The sequence below is a fragment of the Periplaneta americana genome, chromosome 14 (assembly GCF_040183065.1).
Source record: "Periplaneta americana isolate PAMFEO1 chromosome 14, P.americana_PAMFEO1_priV1, whole genome shotgun sequence".
NCBI lineage: Eukaryota > Metazoa > Arthropoda > Insecta > Blattodea > Blattidae > Periplaneta > Periplaneta americana.
In genome coordinates, this window is record NC_091130.1 from 1446494 (window position 1) to 1470488 (window position 23995).

Here is a 23995-nt window from a genome sequence, read left to right on the forward strand (position 1 = left end):
GGACAGTGCGTTTCTTTCATCTACCACCATATGGTAATACCTGAATGACATGGTTACGTTCCTCTATGCGACATCACAGAAACGTAACCATGTCAATCAGGTACTATCATCGTGTGATAGATGAAAGAAACTCACTGTCCGATATTACCCGATGTCCGATACTACCCGACTCTCCCCTACATATATACATACATAGGCCTACATACACATACATATGTACATGCATGCATACACGCATATATACATACGTACATACATACATAGGCCTACATACACATACATACATGCATGCATACACGCATATATACGTACATATATACATACGTACATACATACATACACATGCATACATACATAACATACCTACGTACATAACATACATACATACATAAATAACATACATACGTACATACATGCATACATACATACACATATGCATGCATACATACACATTCATACGTACATACATACATACATACAAACATACATACATACATACACATACATACATGTATGCATACATGCATACACACATACACACATGCATGCATACATACATACAGTACATACATACAGTACATACATACAGTACATACATACATACATGCATACATACATACAGTACATGCATACATGCATACAGTACATACATACATACATACACACATACATACATGCATGCATACATGCATACATACATACAGTACATACATACATACATACATACATGCATACATACATACAGTACATACATACATACATACATACATACATACATACATACATACACACATGCATGCATGCATACAGTACATACATACATACAGTACATACAAACATACAGTACATACATACATACATACAGTACATACATACATGCATACATACATACAGTACATACATACATACATACATACATACATACATACATACATACATCACCAAGAGTAACAAGTACCTGGGATGCCTTGCAGTTCCTACCTGTGTGTTCAAGTATGGCAGGCTGGCGATGATTCACGTCGTGTTAATTGATTGTGATGATACGAGATGAAAGTGTGGGTGGCACGTGCTCACGGCTTCATCTAATTACCGCGACGTGGCAGCTGCTGTCGAATTACCACCGTGGAAGGTCGCAAGTTCGTCTCCAGTAGGAGCACAGATGGATACAGACATCTGCTCTGTGTTGATTCATTAGCCTGTCATGATGCAGCGGACCAGGTGATGCGAGGTCTTCTGCGAGCATTTCGAGGGGTGAAATTTGAAAACTTGACTTTCTCATATAGAGACAATCATAATAATAATAATAATAATAATAATAATAATAATAATAATAATAATAATAGTAATAATAACAATACGCCAAACATAATGATCCGTGGCGCGACATTCCTTATAGGGCCAAGACTACTGGACTTGCCTCAGCAGAGGTGAACGATCGTGCAATCAATACGAGATTAACGTGTGGTCAGCACGGTGATACTCCCCAGCCATTCACGCTGGCTTAGGAAACCGGATTTCGCTACTGTAGCTTCCCAAGTTTATCGCGTTGCTGGGTGGGACCGGACCAATACACTGACCGAAATTTCATGAACATAATTTTTGTCCGGTGAGAACTCGAACCGGCGTTCATTCCGTCCAATACTGCAAGACATGACGCCTTGGACCACGCGTTCACGGCACGGGACAAATGGAATGATATTGAAGATGAAAGAAGAATCGCAATCAGTGGTACGAGAATTACGGAGCCAACACACAGTAGTGGGTGAGACACTACGAAGTGTGAGCAAGGATAGTAGCGATTCATTTGCGAAATATGGATTGTGCTGAAAGCTAGACTGTAACATAACCACTAATTATCACTTCTTCGAAGTCGCAGGGAATCTTTAAAGGTATTCTAATAATATGGAGTGTCATTTATTTGTGATGAAGAAACATGTTTAAGGGACAATAGCGTGACGCTGAAGACAATTCTGAAAACATTACACCATAAAAATATCAGAAATACTCCTACACTTTGGAATCTTCGATGGGCTGAATCAATAATCATGAACGATAATAGCAGTGTTCTTTAAACTTTCTGCAAAGTATAACCACTTTTAACATCTTATGATGCAACCACGAAACCCATGTAATCCATTTTGTTTGCTTTCTTGTTGTTGTTATTATTATTATTATTATTATTATTATTATTATTATTATTATTATTATTATTATTATTGTATACTTATTTTCGGCTTTTAAGGAACCCGGAGGTTCATTGCCGCCCTCAAATAAGCCCGACATCGGTCCCTAACCTGAGCAAGATTAATCCAGTCTCTACAATCACATCCCACCTCCCTCAAATCTATTTCAATATATTCCTCCCATCTACGTCTCGGCCTCCCCAAAGGTCTTTTTCCCTCCGGCCTCCCAACTAACACACTGTCTCCCTATTGAAACACACGGGGTATGCTGTTATGTTACAAAAAACAGCCACCTCCCATCCTTCGTTACAAAGCTGATCAAGTCCGTTTCTATTTTTCAATTATCTCTTTATATGTGGAAGATGAAATACTTAAATTAAGCAAATCATTTATTCTAAGCAGCCAACACATTGTAGAAAAAAATTCAACTTCTTAGGTTGGCTTCAACTAACTAAAACAGTTTTTGGCCTCTACTGAACATTTTTGACAAATGAACATGGCCACTTTGTAACTAGGCTATATTTCTTATTAGATCACTATGGATACATACACTCAGGATCCATGAACATTCTAATTTTTTAAGTCTCTTATGGTTTTTTTGCGATTTCCCAACACTTGCTTATTTTGGACGTGTCCCGTTTCGCAAATCGACGACAGAAGTAATCTCCTATTATTGTGATATGCCGTTCCCATCTAACCTAACCTCTTGTACTCCCACGAAGTCTATTCTGTATCTAGCTAGTTCTTTTGCTACTAATGTTACCCCTCCTGTTCTATATAGACTTGTAACATTTCAAGTACCAACTATCATAACCTTATTCCTTTGCTGTGGTAGTGCCAGAGAGTCAGTCCCATTCCGAAGCTTATTTTGGGGTTTCGTAACAAGCTGTTTTTACGGTGATGGATTGTTAGCCCTTCGCCCTACCCTCGGAGGACCACTCCTTATCGGCTGTCCGCGACTGCTTTATTTAATATATTCACAGCTACCCTCCTTGTATAAACATATATTGAATTGCAAAATTGAAACTATTAATCATGCGTAAATGTTGTCAAAATCTTGCATTATGACATTTTATAAGAACTTAAAGAAATAAAGAGAGCAGCCATCTTCATGATACGGGTGGAAAATGTATTATATATTTTTATTAGTATTTAATAATAAATTATAAATTCTGTTCAGTGGGATGAATGTGTTTGCTTTCTAGGCCTGCATATTCTGTTTATATCTGGTTTTATGGCGGAAAGTTGTAGCCTATTTATGTTTCTATTTAGTTTTGGTGGACACAGACCCAGAAAATTCAGTGATAAAACTGATAAATGGTAAATATTTTCCTTCTTAGATGTTTAATAATAACATTAACAATAACTGGTGATGTTTCTTGTCATTATTGATTCACATTTTCGTAATTTTTGTATACAGTTTATAATATTGTATACCACCCATGGGGAAAATGGCTCCGAAGGGCCACTACACTGAAAGCCTCCTTACCTCACTCCACCGACCATCTCCTCCTGGTGCTTCGTAAAGACACGCTTCATTCAGTGACGCGTATGGCTTCGATCTCGGAACGTCAGTTTCAGGAAGAGTGGCAGAAAGAATTTTTTGTTACTTACAAAAAGAAGAAAGTCTACTGCTTAATATGCGGGTTTAAAATTGCGCACATAAAACGCTTCAATATTAAACGCCACTTTGATCGGAAGCATAAAGCGGACTTTAGCGATCTTACAGGTATTTATTTACAATTTTAAAAGCTATTTTCATAATATTTGTGGAAAGATACAAAACAAGATATGTTTATGGTATTTTCGGGGTTTAGTTACTTATTATTTTATTAAGCATCTGGAACTGAACTTACTTATTTAAAACTTCGAGTGCATATTAGGCCTACTTGATGCGCTCTCTTTCCAAGAAAGATTTTCAGAAGTAACTGCAATGGACAAGAAAACGTGTCTGTTCAATATCCATTTGTATTTTTGTTACCCAAGCAGCAGAGCCACTATAGAGCACGCCAGTAAAGAGTTTAAGAAAAAATGGATTAGATTTCTTTAAATACCTACCAGAGGAGCAATTCCTAATCTGAGCGTATTGTATCTAACTTACTGTTGTGAGCAGCTTTTTCCCAAAATGAATATGACCGAAAGTATCTCCAGGTCTAGGATCTTAGACATGCATTTAGTTTCAGTATTGAGTTGTTCTACTTTAGAGCCAAATACATCCTTTTTAGTTAATAACAAGAAACTCCGAAAGCCATCAACAACAAAAAATGAAAAGTAGCAGTATAGGCCTACAGAAGTATTTCGTTTAATTCATATGTCATATATTTTGTTTAAAGTTAAATGATAATGGAGTTTAGTTATTTTCTTTAGTGTTCTTACAAAGAAACCATAAATTGATTATGTTGATCATTGTGTTTAATATATTTTCAAGTTAAATGACAATGGCGTTTAGTTACTTTCTTTATTGGTTAAAAAAACAGTTTATTATGTTGCTCATATTTTTAATATAATGTACAGCTTTGTTGTTTTCTTTCTTGTTTTTAAAAATAAAAAAATTATTATGTCGATCACAAGGCAGTTCAAGAATTTTTCGTGCACATAATAAAGGAATGGTTATACAATTGAAGAATATATAATTTGCCTGATGACAGTAGGTGGCTGTAATAATTATTGTATGACACATGTACTTCATATAAACAAAAGACTGTGAAGATTTTGGAACAAGAAATAACAGCGGAGAAATTACTGATGCGCAAGGTGTGTCGAATCCACCACTATAGTTGACTTAGCAAACAACTGCGTTATCCCTCGCCTGCCAGTCAAGCGAATGTGGGGTGAGTAGGAAACGTTCCGTCCCTACTTTGCTGATAGTCCCCATAGCTGCTGTATAAACTAAAATTTAAAACCATTTTGAACTCGCGAACTAGGATTTGCTCTTTCAGAAACGCTGTGATACAGAGTTCTGAGCACTTAGCTTCAAATGGAGAGTCATTCAAAGTCCACTTCCATAATCAATCAGCAGCGTGGCTGACTACGAGCTGCGTGAAGTTTGCGGGTTCGAATCTCGAGAATAGTGCATTGTTGGAAGCAATTATTGGAGTATTTACAGTTTGTGCTAGTCAGCTGCACATCGCAGCGCAGCGCTCCTTGGAGACGTCTGCACATTCTGTCCAATTAGCGTAATGCTTCCTTGGGGCGCCGCACCCTGACGACAGCTTGGGGCGTGACCTCGGCACTTTGGAACTATATTTTAAGCGCGACATGATTGATTCTTACAAATTTCCATAATTGGAACTAGAATATTGTCTTCAGATGTGGGATTTTCCATAGTCTGGGTAGCTAAGTGTAGTCTACGTTATGATAGTTGTAAATCTACATTTGCTATAGCATAAGCGAGGTGTGGCCCCTACAAGTCTACGTTTTGATTTTTACCTACATAAACATTGAATTTGTTAGAGCAAGTCGATTAACTGGAGCTCTGTGCATTGTGCAAGATACTTCTGTAGGTCTGTTCATATAAGCGACGCACTACTGAGTGTTCAGTTCAAAGTGTCTCATGGCTCGCTGTATGCCGTCATGTGGCTAGCCGATGAGCCTAGAGAATACAATCTTCCAACACTTCCGCAGAGGTGTACTACCTATGCGTCAGAGAAGTTGCATAGCAAGTACGGCGTTCATTCTGAAGAGTAGCCTACTTACTGATATGTACGGTAACGCCGGTAGTGGCAAGAATGTGAACTGTCTGGAAACATGTACTGAGGTGGGTTTTTTCTTACTGTCGGGATATGTGGAGAGGGTTAAGACGATTACTTACGTATTTGTTCACATTAACTTGGACGGTCAACATGGACACGGAGCATTTGATTTGTATTGTGAAATGTTGCCGTACGCAACCGATGATAACAAATACCCTGCGTACGACTTGGCCGCGCAAAACACAGTTCGAAAGAGGTTATGGTAGCACACAGACCGTACAGACCGCCATCTGTTGCTACGACGTTCGAGTTATACCGTACACGTTCTCAAGTTCAGATTGAACGCCTTGATTAATAAGCAACTTCTCTGACATAAAAGCTGAAACTCGCTTCAAATCGCTGACTCACAACAGTGGCACACTTTGAAATGAACATCCAGTAGATAGCCGCCTACATTGAAACGTCGGTACCAAATCAGGATCAGCTTCAACTTTCTCAGCTAATGAAATGATTAATCGTATCTGAGGTTCTTACGTCTTTGGAGAATATTTCTCAAAGTTGTTATTCCATTTGTATGATTTGCAATAGTTCTAGCAACATTAATTTCAGACAAGTCAAATGGGTACAGCAATTGAATAGCAGCCCAGAGCAAGGTTGTAAAACCCTCATTTCTCATAAGTTGACTTTTTCGTGAATAAGTTAATGGTTGTTAATGATGCGCTATGTGTAATGGTTGTACTTGTATTAAAATCGGCACACAGTCTGATTGTCAACCTTGCTCTAAAAATTAGTAAAAGCTGTGTTTTTCCCCATTTTTTAAGAATTTCGTATTTGCTGGTTACAACCTTGTTCTGGGCGGCCATGCAATTAATTAAATGAAATAACCCGTCTACAAATTCATCTAAGGAAGTGATAATTAATAACCCATTACACTATTAAAATGTTATTAAAGCTATGAATTAAATCATATGTATTTTAATAATGTAATGGGTTATTAACCTATCACTTCCTTACATAAGTTTGAAGACGAAATATTTCATTTAATTAATTGCCGTAAACATTATTTTCGTTTAGGACACAACATAAAAATCTCTGAGTTTTAGAGCAACGTTTCCGGCTTCATGTGTCGAAATAATGTCCACTCACTAGTCATCAGTAATATTATTTCTATCAGTGCATCTTAACATTTGCTAGTCTGGCATCTTAAAGGAGGATTGGCCTCGATTGTTAATAACTGGTGTCTTGAAAGGTAACATTATTATAATGCTCGTGTACTAAATCACAGCACACGAACACCCTTGAATACACCTCCAAAACAACTGAAACATTTCTGCATCAGTGTTGCCAACTCTATTCTTAAAAATCCGCTATGAAACAGTGCAGAAACATATTACCGACAGATTGCAAAACAGCTTGAATGTTAGCACTGTAGGTCAGTAACAAATGCTAGTTGACTCTAGTCGACGCTCTTTTAACATAAACATGAGAAATACAGAAGTAAAAATGTACGCCTATAATTTTCCCAAACGTTAGGACAACCTTTTGTTTTTATTTTTACCCTATTTATTTGTTTTTATCTTCTATTGAGAACCCTCAAAAGCGCTGGTCAATAGCGTAAACTACCTTTGCTACTGGTGTTACTCCGGCACTGGATCAGCTGTGCGAGTCGTTCTTACCTTACTCTCGTTCAAATTATTGTCATGCTGTCCTTAAATCTTATTACTGTAAAGCAACAATCTGAAAAAAGAAGAAGAAAATAAAAGAGCATTCCACTAACATTTTATCAATAATTATGGTATAGGAAATTCCGCTAGATCTTTCTGTGACCGCAAATTTCGCAACCGTTTTTCTCGCAGCTCCTTTTTGTGTATAATTATTCAAACGAATCGCCCTGTACTTCCCTGCACTGCATTTGGACGAGTCGAGTCTTCCTGGACAGCAACGTGTCTGATTCGTGTCTGTTTATCTGTTATATCCAAGTAAATATAATATAGATACTATATATATTTTTTCTTTTTAGTTGGATGCGGCCTGGTAAGCTGTAGAAATGGCTTGTCTTCTAAGAAACCGAGTCTGCGGCGTTCCTGAAGCGATGACAGGTAAGAGTTACCAACAGTGCAGAAGTAGATTTACGTAACAATTTTGTAAAGTTGTCTGTAAATTCGCCATGAAATGTGATCTTATTACAGATGTGTACGCCAGTGGTCGGGCAACCGTAGACCTATATGTTAATGGGTGGTATGAATAAACTTGAGCATTTCTTAAGACTAAAACACACAAGTATGTGCTTAGACCTGAAGTACCAACTACATCACGGAGCATCTGCCTTGTTTTTGGAATGAATAAAATGTAGTATATGCTTTGAAAACTTAGTATTAAGTTACTACAGATTTTTGAAGGTACCTTTGTAGGAAACTTCACTTTGTTAAGAAAGGTTAACTATTTTGCGATGGCAAAATTTGTGGAAGTTAATCGGCGGAAAAAGTTTTATGAAGTTCGCAGAACATGACGTGAAGTTGAATATAGGATCCTATAGGTTTGTTAAAAAATGAAGAGTGGATAACTCGACATTTTCTGGCGAATAATTTTGACACAAAAGTTGGTGTCTTAACAGTGATGAAAAAATGGAAATTTTTGTTCGTTACATCGAAGATCAGGATTTTATAGTGGGGTAGGAGAGGACATTAGAGTTCATCAGGCAACTGTTTCCTTGACTGTTTCAAAAGTATCGGCTACTGTAACAGAAAGCCAGGTTCTAGATTATATATCCTTCTTCTTTTGAAGATTGGAAATTGAGAAAAACAAGGGGCAGAAAAAGAATTACTTTCTTTCAACCACAGGTGCTATAGATTGCACTCATGTTCCGATCGTAAAACCAGTTATAGACCCCACATGGTGGCAAATATATCAATAGAAAGGGTTTGCACAGCATCAACCTACAAGCAAAATCTAATGCCAGAGAACAATTTACTGATGTTGGTACGTAATGGCCACGTCTGTACATGACTCACGTATCCAGAAAAATTCAGACATAATTAAGATAATGCAATGGAATGACTATAATGCCATGTTGTTTGGAGATTCTGGCTATGGGGTAACTCCATGGCTGATGACCTTCTTCCAAGATATTACCACTCCTGAACTGCAGTCGTAAAATCTATTCCATTAATGCCGTCACGTTTTGAAGTTTGTTTACAGCCAGTACTACATCCTCTTCCCACTGCTAATGCAGTTGTATACAACACACATACAGATAGCCACTCCTACTAGTAGTGGCGTCCGAAATGTTTTGATATATCGCAAACTAGTCGTAATTGTGCAGCTACTACTCTAGCATGAACAACACTGAAAACCTGAGTAAAAAATACAGGCGAGTCAACCCGCATGTGCACATTAAGGTTGGAGGTAGAAGACGCAGTTTTCGTTGTCAGACTAAGAAACGAGATGGCATTAATGGAATCCAATGTACAATAGATGTGTGCCTCGAAAGCGAGTTAAAATAAAATTGAAGTATGCTTTGGGCAAGTAAAGCAGCATTTATTTTTATTTTTATGTAATTCAATTTCCTTCAAATTTGAGATTTATTTAGTTCACACTTCTCTGATGTCAGTCTTTCTCGTACTTTTTAATTACTATCTTTTAATTTCAATAAGATTTGATTTCTTTTAACAGCACTGAATTTTCTTTTAACAACTATATAATTTTAATAGGTCTAATTCACTATCCATCCTTGCTCCAAATCACCTATTATCGTTTTATAATACAAATAAAAATTGAATCCACGCCAGTACTATATAAGACATGTCGAACTCTGTTCAAACCTGCTTCCCGACCTCTCGTGCGCGTGTACTTGAAGCAGGTTCATATCACCCTAAAACGGCCTCTAGCTCAAAGCCAGTAAAGTCAATAAACTACTACTACTATCACCCGATATGTCCACGATGCTTTCACTTCATCTCAAGCCATCCCTGAAGACTAGTTGGTAACGGTGTTCTCTTTTCCGTGATGCTGGGGTTCCGAAACGTTGCGCGTTTCTACCTATGAAACAGTGCTGAAAGCAGGACGGTCGCATCGAGGTGAATCCACCAAAGAGCATTGCTCGCTCCTGAAGTAGAGGATATGTAAGAATGAATAATTCATTGGGATGTTTTGTAGGTGTAATTCTAGAGTGCAAAGAAATCAAATTCTGTAAAATTCACAAGATAGGTATAGATGTCTGTAGAAACGTTGAGCCAACAGAATTTGAATTTCAGCAAAGATGCTCCTGAATTCAACCATTCAGTGTTGAGATGCTACGAGTAGTAACTGTGCAATGATGATGCTATACGAGTCAACGTGTGAAAGATATTAACCATAATTTTGTTGCTGGTCACCTGATTTATAATAACCATGATACAATGTACGTAAAATTGAAAGAAAAATGTAGTGCTGTAAACAAAGAATCTTTACAATCTACACATTCGAATGTTTTCGAAAACATTCTTGTCAGGAGAAAATATAACTAGAAGTGGCGGAACACGTGCGACTGCTCAAAGCAGCAATTTGGCATGTAAAACAACTGCAGTTTAATAAATCCTACGATTTTATCACGTATTCTGTTCAAATCTACTTGGAGGACTTAGTGAATAACTGTTTTCAGAACGTGGGAAAGGTGATAGTAGGAGAAAGAAGAATAATAGTAATATACGTTACAAGAGCGGTATGTTGACGTTTTCATGGTCGAGGAAAAAATTGAAAAAGCGAAACGTAGTTGAGCTTTTTTAATTTCCGAGAACATGAAAACAAACATACCGCTCGTGTATCGTACATTATTTTGTGCGAAGATCGTTTATTACATACCTGAAAGAGGAAATTCTAATTAGTTGCAATGAAATCTCCATCTTGGTTTCTGTTTAATGACGGCAACTTCGGAACACCAAAATATCTTTCTTCAACAATGTTGCTATAAAATGTTTTCTGTGTTTACTATACTCCAGCAGGCCGTGATATACGTCTGTCTTTTTTTTGCCCCAGCCTATAAATGCGAACTTAAAACAAACGGTAAGGTTATGTAATGATTTATTTTTCATTTTAATATTTTAACAATATTATTTATATAACATATTGCAGTAATAACATTCGCATCTGGAATCTTGTTGATTTTTTCACGGCTTCCTTAATGTTACTTGTATCAGGAATGCAGTAAGTTTCGTGGAGTAGTAGACTTTACTTAATTTATGCAGATATTTATGAACAACAATTAACATTGCAATTTAGGTGAAATTTGCAGAGGTAAGTTTCCAATTTATAATTATTACTATGTTAAACGTCTCTAAAAATAATATGTTAAAAGCCTAAAGCAGTAAAATGAATGTCGCGCTTAAGCGGTAAGAAGAGGGAAATTGTTATGTGTGTTACATTGGGAATACTGAATGTGGTATTTCACACTTACCGCGTATTGGTTCTGTGCGGAAAACAAGCAAATACGCACGATCTCGCACAAATAAATTGGCTGGGTCACTGGCTAAGAAGAATGCACTGGAAGGAATGGTGAACGTAACAAAATTTCATGACAGATGAAGATATCAGATGATAGACAACATTAAGATATATGGACTGCATACTGGGACTAAGAGGATGGCAGAAAATAGGAACGATTAGAGAATGCTGTGTTTGCAGTGAAGGACCTGCCCTTGGATATAAAACTATGAATGAGTGATTGATTGAATGAATGATTCCTAAGGTAGCGATGTGCATAACTATTTTTCTCGGCCGTCAGTTAGTGATATGCCGGCAGTTCTGGCCGAGGTAGTGGCAGAAAAAGGGAAATACAGAAAATGCGACGTTATTGGAAAGTGTGGGCGTCCGCGCGTTCCTGGTTAATTGAATACTTGGAGCGCTCCTTCCGCCGCGGCGACCGCGAGGGGGCAGGTGCGGGTAATGATGTTAATATTAATTCATTTTAACACACGGATCGCATTCAAGGCATATTGTTGACAACCGGGAGTTGTAAACATACATCAAACATCAGCAGCACATTATACATGCACAACGGTGCTGCCACCTAGCCGACTGGTGGGATGCATTTTGTGCGACGTCGGAAACACCAACATCACTCATGATGTATCTGCCGGAATGATTGCATGTTATATAGCAGGTTCTAGGATGTTTTGTTTGTGTGTGCCTCATATCCTCAATGAATTCCCTGCGATATGACAATGCAGTGCGTGCTAGACCGGACCCCAGCGTATAATCAGCTCGCATAATTCAGCCGAGCTCCTACCGCCTTGTTCAAAAACAGCACTACGTCCGCATCAGCATCGCTTCTTTCGTCCTACTCACACGGCAGACCCGTGGCGATTGTGCGCTGAGCCATGTATCTTCAACATATGAAGAGTCCACTGCAAGAATGATGGATGTCATGTGGAATACATTTTTCAGGAGAAGCAATTGAAAGTTTGAAATGCTTAGCGCTCAAAGCTTAACTGTGATTTTCCGATCATTACTGGACAGTGACTATCAGTGTTAATGCCATATAACTCTGTATGTACATTCTATATGTCTTAAGCTTTGCATTGACAGTCTTGGTTCATTTTCGACAAGAAAGTGACATCCATCATTCTTGCAGTGAACTCTTAATATCTTCTTCTGTCCCGAACTTTTCTCCCTTTCACCATTCCTTCAGCAGGCAGTTTATTCTTAGCCAGTAAAACCCGAGTCACACGGGGATAGTTTACAGGAGTCAAGTGCTTGAAGCCTCTAAACTTGATGCTATTTTTGCGATCACACGGAGACACTAAACTTGAAATCATGCTTGAAAAAAATGCGCGCTGAATGTTGTATTCGTAGTGCTGTTAGATTTCTTGTATTCTGTTATAGTTAATAAAAATCAATAGTGAACTGGCATTTTTAGTTTGGTGAAACTGAAGATGCCACCAGCACATATTAAAGCATGAGTGCAGCTAATTGGCGCCTTGTTATTGTAGAAATTACAAAATAATCTTGAAAAAAAGGAAAAGAGAACATGGGTTAAGAAATGGATTCGTAGAAGAATTATGCACGGTGCATCTAATACCTTGTTGAAAGAATTAGCTGAAGAAGGTCCTGCAGAATACAGGAAACATCTCAGAATGAGTCCTGTTTTAAGGGTTTTTAACTTTTTTCTACGTCTATGTTTTCGAAACCTTGTTCCATGAGTTCACTGACTAGTTTCTGGAATAATAATTCCCGCTTGTTTTTATTGAGGTATTCTTTGTCACGTATATTCCACACAAGTTCATACTTCTCATACACTTCCAAAAACTTCATGATATCGTTGGAATTCCACTTAGGGGCGCTCATTATTAATAATTATTAATTTACCTCGACAGTAGGCCTAAAACTACAAACTTTCTACTTGCCAAGTTGCTACAAGTTCGCATTCACACGCGGGAAGTGGTGGAGTCAAGTTCGTCACGTGACGGGAAAGTGGACACACAAGTTGACGGGTCGTCAACTCAAATTCTGCTTGACCGCCAAGTCACAACTTGACTGTCTCGACCATATCACACGGGGAAAGTTGAAGGAAAGTCGACTTACTCCAAGCACTTGACTCCTGTAAACTATCCCCGTGTGAATTAGCCTTAACCCAGCCAGTTGCTTTCCTCTTCCTGATCGACCAGTTTCAGCATTATCCTTTGTTCATCCACTCTTTCTAACACAGCTTCATGTCTTATTCTGCCTGTCTATTTCACACGCTCCATTAGTCTCTATATCAACATTTCCAATGCTTCCAGTCACTTCCTTTCACTTCGTTGGTTGTAATGTCCATGTTTCTGCCCCATACAATGCCACACTCCACCCAAAGCACTTCACTAGTCTCTTTCTTAGTTCTTTCTCCAGAGGTCCGCAGAAGATGTTCTTTTTCTATTAAAGCTTCCTTTGCCATTGCTATCCTCCTTTTGACTTCCTGGCAGCAGCTCATGTTACTGCTTACAGTATCGTAAACCCCAAGTATCTGAAGCTGTCCACTTGCTCTACTGCCTCGCTAGCGTCTTTATTTTTTCCCTATAGCCATGCTCTTCGTCTTGGTTGCATTTATCTTCATTCCATACTGCTCACAGCTGTAATTTAGCTCCAGTAGCACAATTATCTCTTACTATTATCTCCTCTTCATCTAACAGTGACATATTATCATCAAATCTTATCTGTGGATCGCCAGAATAATAATAATAATAATAATAATAATAATAATAATAATAATAATAATAATAATAATAATAATAGTGATGATGCTAATAATGATGATGATGATGATAATAATAATAATAATAATAATAATAATAATAATAATAATAGTAACAATATGCCTAATAATAATAAATAGTAACAGTATGCCTAATGGTAATAGTGATGATGATGATGATGATGATAATAATAATAATAATAATAACAACAACAATATGCCTAATAGTAATAGTGATGATGATGCTAATAATAATAATGATAATAATAATAGTAACAATATGCCTAATGATAATAGTGATAATGATGATAATACTACTAATAATAATAATAATAGTAACAATATGCCTAATGGTATTAGTGATGATGATGATGATAATACTAATAATAATAATAGTGATGATAATGATGATGATGATAATAATAATAATCATGACAATAATAATAATGATAATAATAATAATAATAATAATAATAATAATAATAACAATATGCCTAATAGTAATAGTGATGATGATGATAATAATAATAATAATAATAATAATAATAATAATAATAATAATACACAGCCTGGATTAAAATAACTTGCAACAAATTTTTCTGTCCACTGCCCAGAGAGATATTTGGCAACGACACATTTTCTTGCACTCTAATACTTTTGTACCAAAAATCTTCTTTTTCTACAGCTGCATATCTTTTGAGAAGAGAAGATGGTTAATTTTGGATTTCTTTTTCGTAATTGATGTACAATTTTCGTTTTTTTTTTATAGGATTGCTGCAATAACTTAAATTCGAGATGAATTAAAAAAAATTGAGACCAAAATTAGAAAGAAAACAGAAAACCGTAATTCTCTAAAATATATATATATATATATATATATATATATATATATATATATATATATATATATATATATATATCTTTGGTACTTTTAAAGATAATTTTGAAATTTACATGGCATTTTACTCTTAAGAACACGCTCTTTGAAATGTCCGAAATACAATGTACACATTTTCTGCAAAATTTTAAGATGCAAAATTTACATTTTAAGAATGAATTTAGACATAATTTTATAGAAATATGAAGGCATAATTTTTTTCAAAGGTAACATATTTCTGTTACAGAGAAATGTTTCTTATTATTAGGCTAAAGAATGTGTGTACCAACTATCATGCATATACAGTAACTTTAATAGTTCCTGATATGCTTAGCCTATATAACTATCTGTATATATGGAATAAAGCGGAGAATTGAAGTTACGGAAAAATTAAATCATAATTTAGTGTAATTTAAATACTTTGTGCTCCAGGAGTTTGGAAAAGGCGCCACAGCAGTAGACAATGCCATTGAATTTTATGTACTGATGATGTAGGCTGTCTTAGAGTACGGCAAGTTGAAATCCAAGTTCAGCGTCATTTGAAAACCCTGTGCATCAGCCGACAATTCCATAGGCTAAATGCGCGTTAAATTTTATATAATAAGTTATATTTTTCACAAACGGTTTTTAAAGGTATTTTTTAACATATAGGCCTACCGGTTTTCACCATATTCAACCATTCTCTTCCGTTAAGCTGTTCCACCTTCACTTCTTCAGTGGTGTGCATAGTATAGAGGAAAGTGTATTGAATATTCTTATTCGGCTTAACAGTCATGGCCTGTCAGCAATCTGAACAAAGCGAAAGTAGATTTTCGTGGTAATTGTAGAGTTTCTTCGGAATTTCTTAATATTATTTCCTATGATTTGCCTTTAATTTTATCCAATATCTCTTTTTTTTTTGGGTTTAAATGAAATTTATTGTGGATGTTTTATTTTATAGAATGAAGAGAAAATACTTGGCTTCGTTTCTGTATGATTGCTGTAACCATTTTTGCCAGAACATCTGTCATTTAATTTCCTTGCATATTACAATGTGACGAAATCCAGTGTATATTAATGATCTTTTTTAAATCGATGAAATGATTTTATAAATTTTCTAGATTCCTGCAGGAGTGATAGGCTATGGGTCACGTGGTTCAAGTACCAGCCTCAGCCTATTCAGTCTGTCGGTGTTTATTTGAGTAGCCAAAGTGAAGAAACAGTGATAATGTGGATTAATGCATATTACCCTACAGACTCGGATCTGGATCAGTCACTTTTCATGACAGGAGTAAATTGTGCAGGCAAGTGGAATTGATGCACAAGAAGTATTGGGAAAGAAATGAAATTGTTCCGTCGCTGCGAAGGGAGCTGCATCGTAAAGTCCAAATGGCTCGTTTTGTAGTGTCTGCTTAGCTGTAAGGGACGAGGAACTCCAGACCGAATTGTAGTCATCCGCCCTCCCACACAATAGGAACTTTCTCGCACACACTTACTGATCACTTGAGAGTACTCTGCTATTTACACTGTCAGGGGAAACAGTGAAGTTTTGGACATAATGTGCGTTTATATTGCAATTCTGAGAAATTAGTGTCATGATGATGATGATGATGATGATAATAATAATAATAATAATAATAATAATAATAATAATAATAAATACTCACTTACTGGCTTTTAAGGAACCCGGAGGTTCATTGCCGTCCTCACATAAGCCCGCCATTGGTCCCTAGCCTGAGCAAGATTAATCCAATCTCTATCATCATATCCCACCTCCCTCAAATTCATTTTAATATTATCTTCCCATCTACGTTTCGGCCTCCCTAAAGGTCTTTTTCCCTCCAGCCTCCCAACTAACACTCTATATGCATTTCTGGATTCGTCCATACGTGCTACATGCCCTGCTCATCTCAAACGTCTGGATATAATGTTCCTAATTATGTCAGGTGAAGAATACAATGCGTGCAGTTCTGTGTTGTGTAACTTTCTCCATTCTCCTGTAACTTCATCCCTCTTATCCCCAAATATTTTCCTAAGCATCTTATTCTCAAACACCCTTAACCTATGTTCCTCTCTCAAAGTGAGAGTCCAAGTTTCACAACCATACAGAACAACCGGTAATATAACTGTTTTATAAATTCTAACTTTCAGAGTTTTTGACAGCAGACTGGATGATAAAAGCTTCTCAACCGAATAATAACAGGCATTTCCCATATTTATTCTGCGTTTAATTTCCTCCCGAGTATCATTTATATTTGTTACTGTTGCTCCAAGATATTTGAACTTCTCCACCTCTTCAAAAGATAAATTTCCAATTTTTATATTTCCATTTCGTACAATATTCTCGTAACGAGACATAATCATATACTTTGTCTTTTCGGGATTTACTTCCAAACCGATTGCTTTACTTGCTTCTAGTAAAATTCCCGTGTTTTCCCTAATCATTTTCTCCTAACATATTCACGTCATCCGCATAGACAAGCAGCTGATGTAAGCCGTTCAATTCCAAACCCTCTGTTATCCTGGACTTTCCTAATGGCATACTCTTAATAATAATAATAATAATAATAATAATAATAATAATAATAATAATAATAATAATAATAATAATACTTACTTACTTACAAATGGCTTTTAAGGAACCCGAAGGTTCATTGCCGCCCTCACATAAGCCCGCCATCGGTCCCTATCCTGTGCAACATTAATCCAGTCTCTATCATCATATCCCACCTCTCTCAAATCCATTTTAATATTATCCTCCCATCTACGTCTCGGCCTCCCTAAAGGCCTTTTTCCCTTCGGTCTCCCAACTAACACTCTATATGCATTTCTGGATTCGCCCATACGTGCTACATGCCCTGCCCATCTCAAACGTCTGGATTTAATGTTCCTAATTATGTCAGGTGAAGAATACAATGCGTGCAGTTCTGCGTTGTGTAACTTTCTCCATTCTCCTGTAACTTCATCCCGCTTAGCCCCAAATATTTTCCTAAGCACCTTTATTCTCAAACACCCTTAACCTATGTTCCTCTCTCAGAATGAGAGTTTAAGTTTCACAACCGTACAGAACAACTGGTAATATAATTGTTTTATAAATTCTAACTTTAAGATTTTTTGACAGCAGACTGGATGATAAGAGCTTCTCAACCGAATAATAACACGCATTTCCCATATTTATTCTGCGTTTAATTTCCTCCCGAGTGTCATTTATATTTGTTACTGTTGCTCCAAGATATTTGAACTTCTCCACCTCTTCAAAAGATAAATTTCCAATTTTTATATTTCCATTTCGTACAATATTCCCGTGACGAGACATAATCATATACTTTGTCTTTTCGGGATTTACTTCCAAACCTATCTCTTTACTTGCTTCCATTAAAATTCCCGTGTTTTCCCTAATCGTTTGTGGATTTTCTCGTAACATATTCACGTCATCCGCATAGACAAGCAGCTCATGTAACCCGTTCAATTCCAAACCCTCTGTTATCCTGGAGTTTCCTAATGGCATACTCTTAATAATAATAATAATAATAATAATAATAATAATAATAATAATAATAATAATGCAATAGAGCTGGTGCGTGTGCCACTCCATCTCAGCTGTCTCGTTCTTCCTCCGTGTTCCTTTTCGTTTCCTTCCCTGGATTTGAAGCGGTTGCGTGCACGCCAGGCCGCTTGTATTGTTATTTTTTGTTGCACGTCATTATAACTGACGTCACGACGGCGCAGGAAGTGGCAGACGTAACTACCATATGTACTCGTAACCATATTTCACAATACTAGGCGACTTCTTGGGGGTCTGATGAGGGCTTGTCGTGAGTCCTCGTATCGATTGCTGGCTTCCTCGCAGGTGTTCCCGCCGCCGACCTGTTGAGCCGAAGATCCAAATCGATCTACATGTTTAGCTTTTAACCGCCTTGGCTGACTGCATTGATTCACCGTCTTTACCCAAACCGTCGGACTCGGTGCATCGAAATGGAAAGGAGTACGAATTGTTCTTCATTGACTGATTTTATTGAATGTGATACTATTATTGATAGCCTACAAGTTGCATATATAGGGCCATAAGAAGCGTTACACGTCTTGGAAATCACCGGACGCACTGTGTAGTAAAGAACAGAGATGCCATCTGTTTCGGATTTTCAGTAATTATTACGGATTTACTTCTTACCTCTGATTGTGGTTCTGGCTGATATATACATCTATTATCAGACAGTATATCTCACCTGAGGATATGTGTCAGAGAAAGAACAATTGTTTGTATGGCCTATATCTGAAGTCTGATTAGTGTAATATATTACTAGTCAGCGATGTATGCAATGGAGGGGAAGAGAAACTGGCCACACAATTTCGTTACTCCTGGCTTGGTTGCCTCTTGAGTGATGCGTTACTGGTGTCACTTATGACATTCAAACCTGTTTCCGGACAGTTTACTAAACAACAACATCCCCCTACTATTACGACATTACTGACAAACTGCCAGAAATAGAATTATTAGAGAAAAGGAAAATTATCACGGCAAAGTATAGGGTGTAACAAAAAGGTATGTCAAAGCTTAAGGGGAAGTTTTCTGACCCGTGTTCGTATAGCATATTTTCATCTTCTAGAAGTGAGAAATATTTCCCTAAAGTTTTGACATGCCTTTTTGTTACAGCGCATATATGATTGTACGTATTTATTCCGAAAAGCGAAGGAAAAGTGTATAAAGAAGTTTCCAGTTCAGTATGAATTTCTTAATCATGTAGAAGCTGTAAATATCATCTCTTTAATATTTTATCAAAGATTGCCAAATTTTATTAATGAGCAGGAATTTGCAGCTTACCAGTGCGACACTTCTCCTGAATACACTGTAGCTAAATGGACAACTTGAGCCAAAATTATAGTTCACAAGTAAACTAAATAAAGTCGTGTTTTCAGTACTAAGTGTCCACCACAGTGACTCTCGTATAGGAAGTCTTCAGTGTTGTGAGGGGTTGAGGCCTACATGAAACATATCGTCACTGAAAACACTTCTGACCCAAAAGATCGAGATTACATCTGAAGGAGAAGTATGTTTCAGGAAATAAATTACAGAAAACAGCTTCTATAGTAGATGGAAATATATACCACGAAGCATTTGTTTTCGCAGAAGTGACAGGTAATGTGAAATCTCATATAGGAACTGTGTTACGCTTTACAACTGAGGGGTCAGAAGCAAAGGGGTATAAGTGCCCACTTAAGTTATTTTTTAGAAAATGTGGTGGAAAGTACTTAAGCTTTCGTAAATTTCGTGAAATTTTTTATTTCTGTTTTAGTGTGTGATATGATTAAAAGACATATCCCTTTGCCAATAAAATTTTTGATGATTTAGCCTGTCCTGGATGAACCTAACTCATGTTCTTAGAAATGTCACGTAGCTCACTGTGGGATTACTGACAAACTATCCGGAAGGTTGGCAACTCTGAAAGAAAAAGCTCACTCACTCACTCACTCACTCACTCACTCACTCACTCACTCACTCACTCACTCACTCACTCACTCACTCACTCACTCACTCACTCACTCACTCACTCACGACGTGGATCAACATTCGCTATAATTTTGAATCGTCTCCACCCGTGGCCCTCTCCTCCACGCCATCCTTCTCTGATCTGTCCCTGCGGGTTCCTTGAAGAGACGCGACACAAAGTTTCAAAGCGCTATCTTCATTAGACCTGTGTTATACAGGATTTTGTTAGCACGTGCATTCGCGCATTTCCAAAATCGCGATGGACTCGTAACTGGAGCAGAGATCCAACATAAAATTCTTCGGAAAATCAACCGAAACCCATTGAATGTTGAAGCAAGCCTACGGGAATGAAGCATTGAGTCAGGCGAGGCGTTTTGAGTGCCATTTGCGTTTCAGAAATGGCAGAACATCGCTGGAAGACGACGAGAAGCCAGGTCGACCACACATATGCAACACTGGCGAAAATGTCAAAAAAATTCGACATGTTCCTCACGTCCATTTTGAACGTGACGACCACAACTCTGGGCAGAGAACAAACGGATGCTTCATGACGACAATGCGTCAGCTCACAGAGCTCTCGCAACACGCCAGTTTTGCACCCGTAACAAGATGGTCGTCGTTCCTCACCCCGTATTCACCATATTTGCTCCCCTGCGACTTTTTTTGTTTTGTTTCCAAAGATGAAATTGAAGCCGTTTTGGCATTGTGGAGAAGATCCAACGCGAATCGCAGAAGGTGCTTGACAGGCTTCAAGAACGCGAATTCCAGGAGGCATTCCAAAAATGACAGACAACGTTAGGATTAATGTATAGCTACCCAAGGAGACTGCTGTGGAGGTGAATGGCAGCCAAATTTAAATCAGGTAATTTTTTTTCCATTTATGCGATAGGTCTCGGAATTTAATGATCACACCTCGTATGGTGGATTAATGTTCCTCAGGATAGGGACAGATGGTGGGCTTATGTAAGGGCGGCAATGAACCTCCGAGTTCTTTAAAAGCCATAAGTATTATTACTACTACTACTACTGCTACTTTACGGCCACTAGTACTATTACTATTATAACTACCACCATCAGTGCTACTACTACTGCTACTACTACTACTACTACTACTACTACTACTGAATGAATGAATGAATGAATGAATGAATGAATGAATGAATGAATGAATGAATGAATGAATGAATGAATGAAATAGCCTTTGGATTTCCCGTGAAGGGCTATGGCCTCCTAAAAGGGGAGCTCTTTAGAGATCATGCGGTGAGCTAATCCGCATGACTGTAGATTCTGTTCTATATAAGTTTTGTTCGTCGTTTGTGTGTGTACACTTGCGCTCTCACTCGATACTGGCAAACTGTAGCGATCTCCATTCTTCTCGGTTCTTGGCCGTTCTGGACCACAGGGGTCCAGCTAGGCTCTTGAAGAAGTCCGCCCATCTGGTCCCAGGTCTTCCTCGGTTTCGCCTCCCGATGCGTGGGTCCCACGTGGTGGAAATATGCGCCCATCTGCAGCCTTGGAGTCTCGACACGTGGCCTCCCCATTTCCATTTCAGGCGTTCCCCTTGGTGTGCCATGTCTCTGGTGTTTGTCATCTGCTTGAGTCTGGTGTTGGAAATCTTGTCTCTGAGGGAGAGTCCTAGGATTTTCCTCTCCATTTTGCGCTGGCAGATCTGAATCTGCGTCTTCTGGTTCACGGTCAGTTTCCAGGTCTGACAGCCGTACAGTAAGGTTGGGAAGATACAGGACTGCAGCACCTCCAGCTTTAGTTTGCGGTTCAGTTTCTTGTCAAGGAGTATGAATTGCAGTGACCAGAAAGCTCTCCATGCTGATGCAATTCTTCTTTTTAGTTCTCTCGTCATGCAGCTTTTGAATCCGACCAATTGGCCCAGATAGATGTATTCCTCCACGTACTGTAATCTGGTTGCGTTGACTTGGATTGGTTGTGGTTGGCTGTTCGTCATGACTTTGGTTTTTTTCCATGTTCATGCTTAGGCCTGCGTGTGCGCTGCAATCGCTTAGTTCCCTACTACTACTACTATAATAATAATAATAATAATAATAATAATAATAATAATAATAATAATAATAATAATTAATAATAATAATAATAATAATAATAATAAGAGGTGGTGTTAGGAAAAGCTAAGATATTATGGTAGTTTATAAACTGCAGAACTGTACTTGTCGGGATTACCTTTGAGATGTGGCACATGTAAGACGAGTGATGGGATGATAGCCGGCCGGGTTTAGTTTGAGGTTTGAGGTTGGCTGTAAATTTTGCCTGAATTCTTTTCGTAAGAACTTAGTGCTTTTTCTTGCCATAAACCTACGAATTTCCCTTGAAGGACAACTTTCCTTCCAAAATAGCCTGCTAATGATTTTTTATCGTGCTTAAAATCTACAATCCTTTCCTGGGTTTGAACTTTCAACATACTAACGAAACCAGGACGACCGCAAGGATCTGCCAACAACAACAAAGCCTGCTACAGTACGTAGCGTAGTTAAAACCAGAGCGAAATATTCTTCCAATCTTCTACAACAATTACCTGAAAAGGAAAGAAAAAAATTGTACCAACTAAGCGAAATATGAAACACTGAAACAAGGCACCCGTGCAAGTCATTTTATAAATCGTACCCTTCAGAAAGATTTTCCACTGGGAAGATGGATGTGCTCTGGAATGTACAAGCATTCGCTGTACTAATGATACCTTAGCCTGTGTATCTCGGTAATGAGAAACCTGATATGATAATACAATTATAATACATTCAGAATTAAGAAATAGTATACGTGCTATTACGATACACGTTTGGAAAGTGCTTTTCACAAAATTGAGAAAAAACTTTGAAAAAAAAAACGAGCAGAGCGACTTTTCAATTTCCGACAATAGCTGTAAATACAGAAAAAACACGATGGAGCAAAATAGTACATTATGCAACGAGCCTATAATGATAGTAATTAAGACGCAAGTATGTTTGTTTATGAAACGAGCGCAAGCGAGTTTCATAATTTTCATACGAGCGTCTTAATTACCATTATAGGCAAGTTTCATACGACTTTTTATGCTCGACCATATTTCTAACTTGAAATTATTCATAAGTATTCACATTATGGTTATGTAAGTAAGGAGCGGAACTGACCTGAATTGTGAGATGTGCGCAGACGCGAAAGTATTGATTTTTTCCGAGGCACGGATGTCATTGACCTTGATATAATCTAGAGAATAACATGAACATTAGTCTGATATAACCTGGAAATTGATTTAGAATTGAAAAACGAGATGACAAATTGAATTTATTTGAATATTATTTACAATTAACGCTAATTATTATAGTAACAGAACATAACCTTCTACGACAGTATTGGATTTCCAGCCTCCTAGACGTTTCCCTCGTTGTCTTTCGATTGCATATCCGAGAATAATCGAAAACCTGAACTTTAATGAGTAGGTGTACTTTAATGACATGCATTAAAGGGCTGCTACCAGGTGTATAATTACTACATTTCGGCATGGTCGAGCATAAAATATATTACGATAAAGAGTGGTTAATTCGGAAAAAATATCAAATTTTAAAA

General features: G+C 37.5%; 1 protein-coding gene across 1 annotated transcript in view; it reads left to right on the top strand.

Annotated features, from left to right (window-relative positions):
- Ets65A (DNA-binding protein D-ETS-3) overlaps positions 1–23995 on the top strand; it is a 420065-nt gene that overhangs the window by 82638 nt on the left and 313432 nt on the right. Inside the window, exon 2 of the mRNA XM_069844799.1 lies at positions 7896–7974. The gene's annotated coding sequence lies outside the window, so the exon portion shown is untranslated. The remainder of the gene's footprint in view (positions 1–7895; positions 7975–23995) is intronic.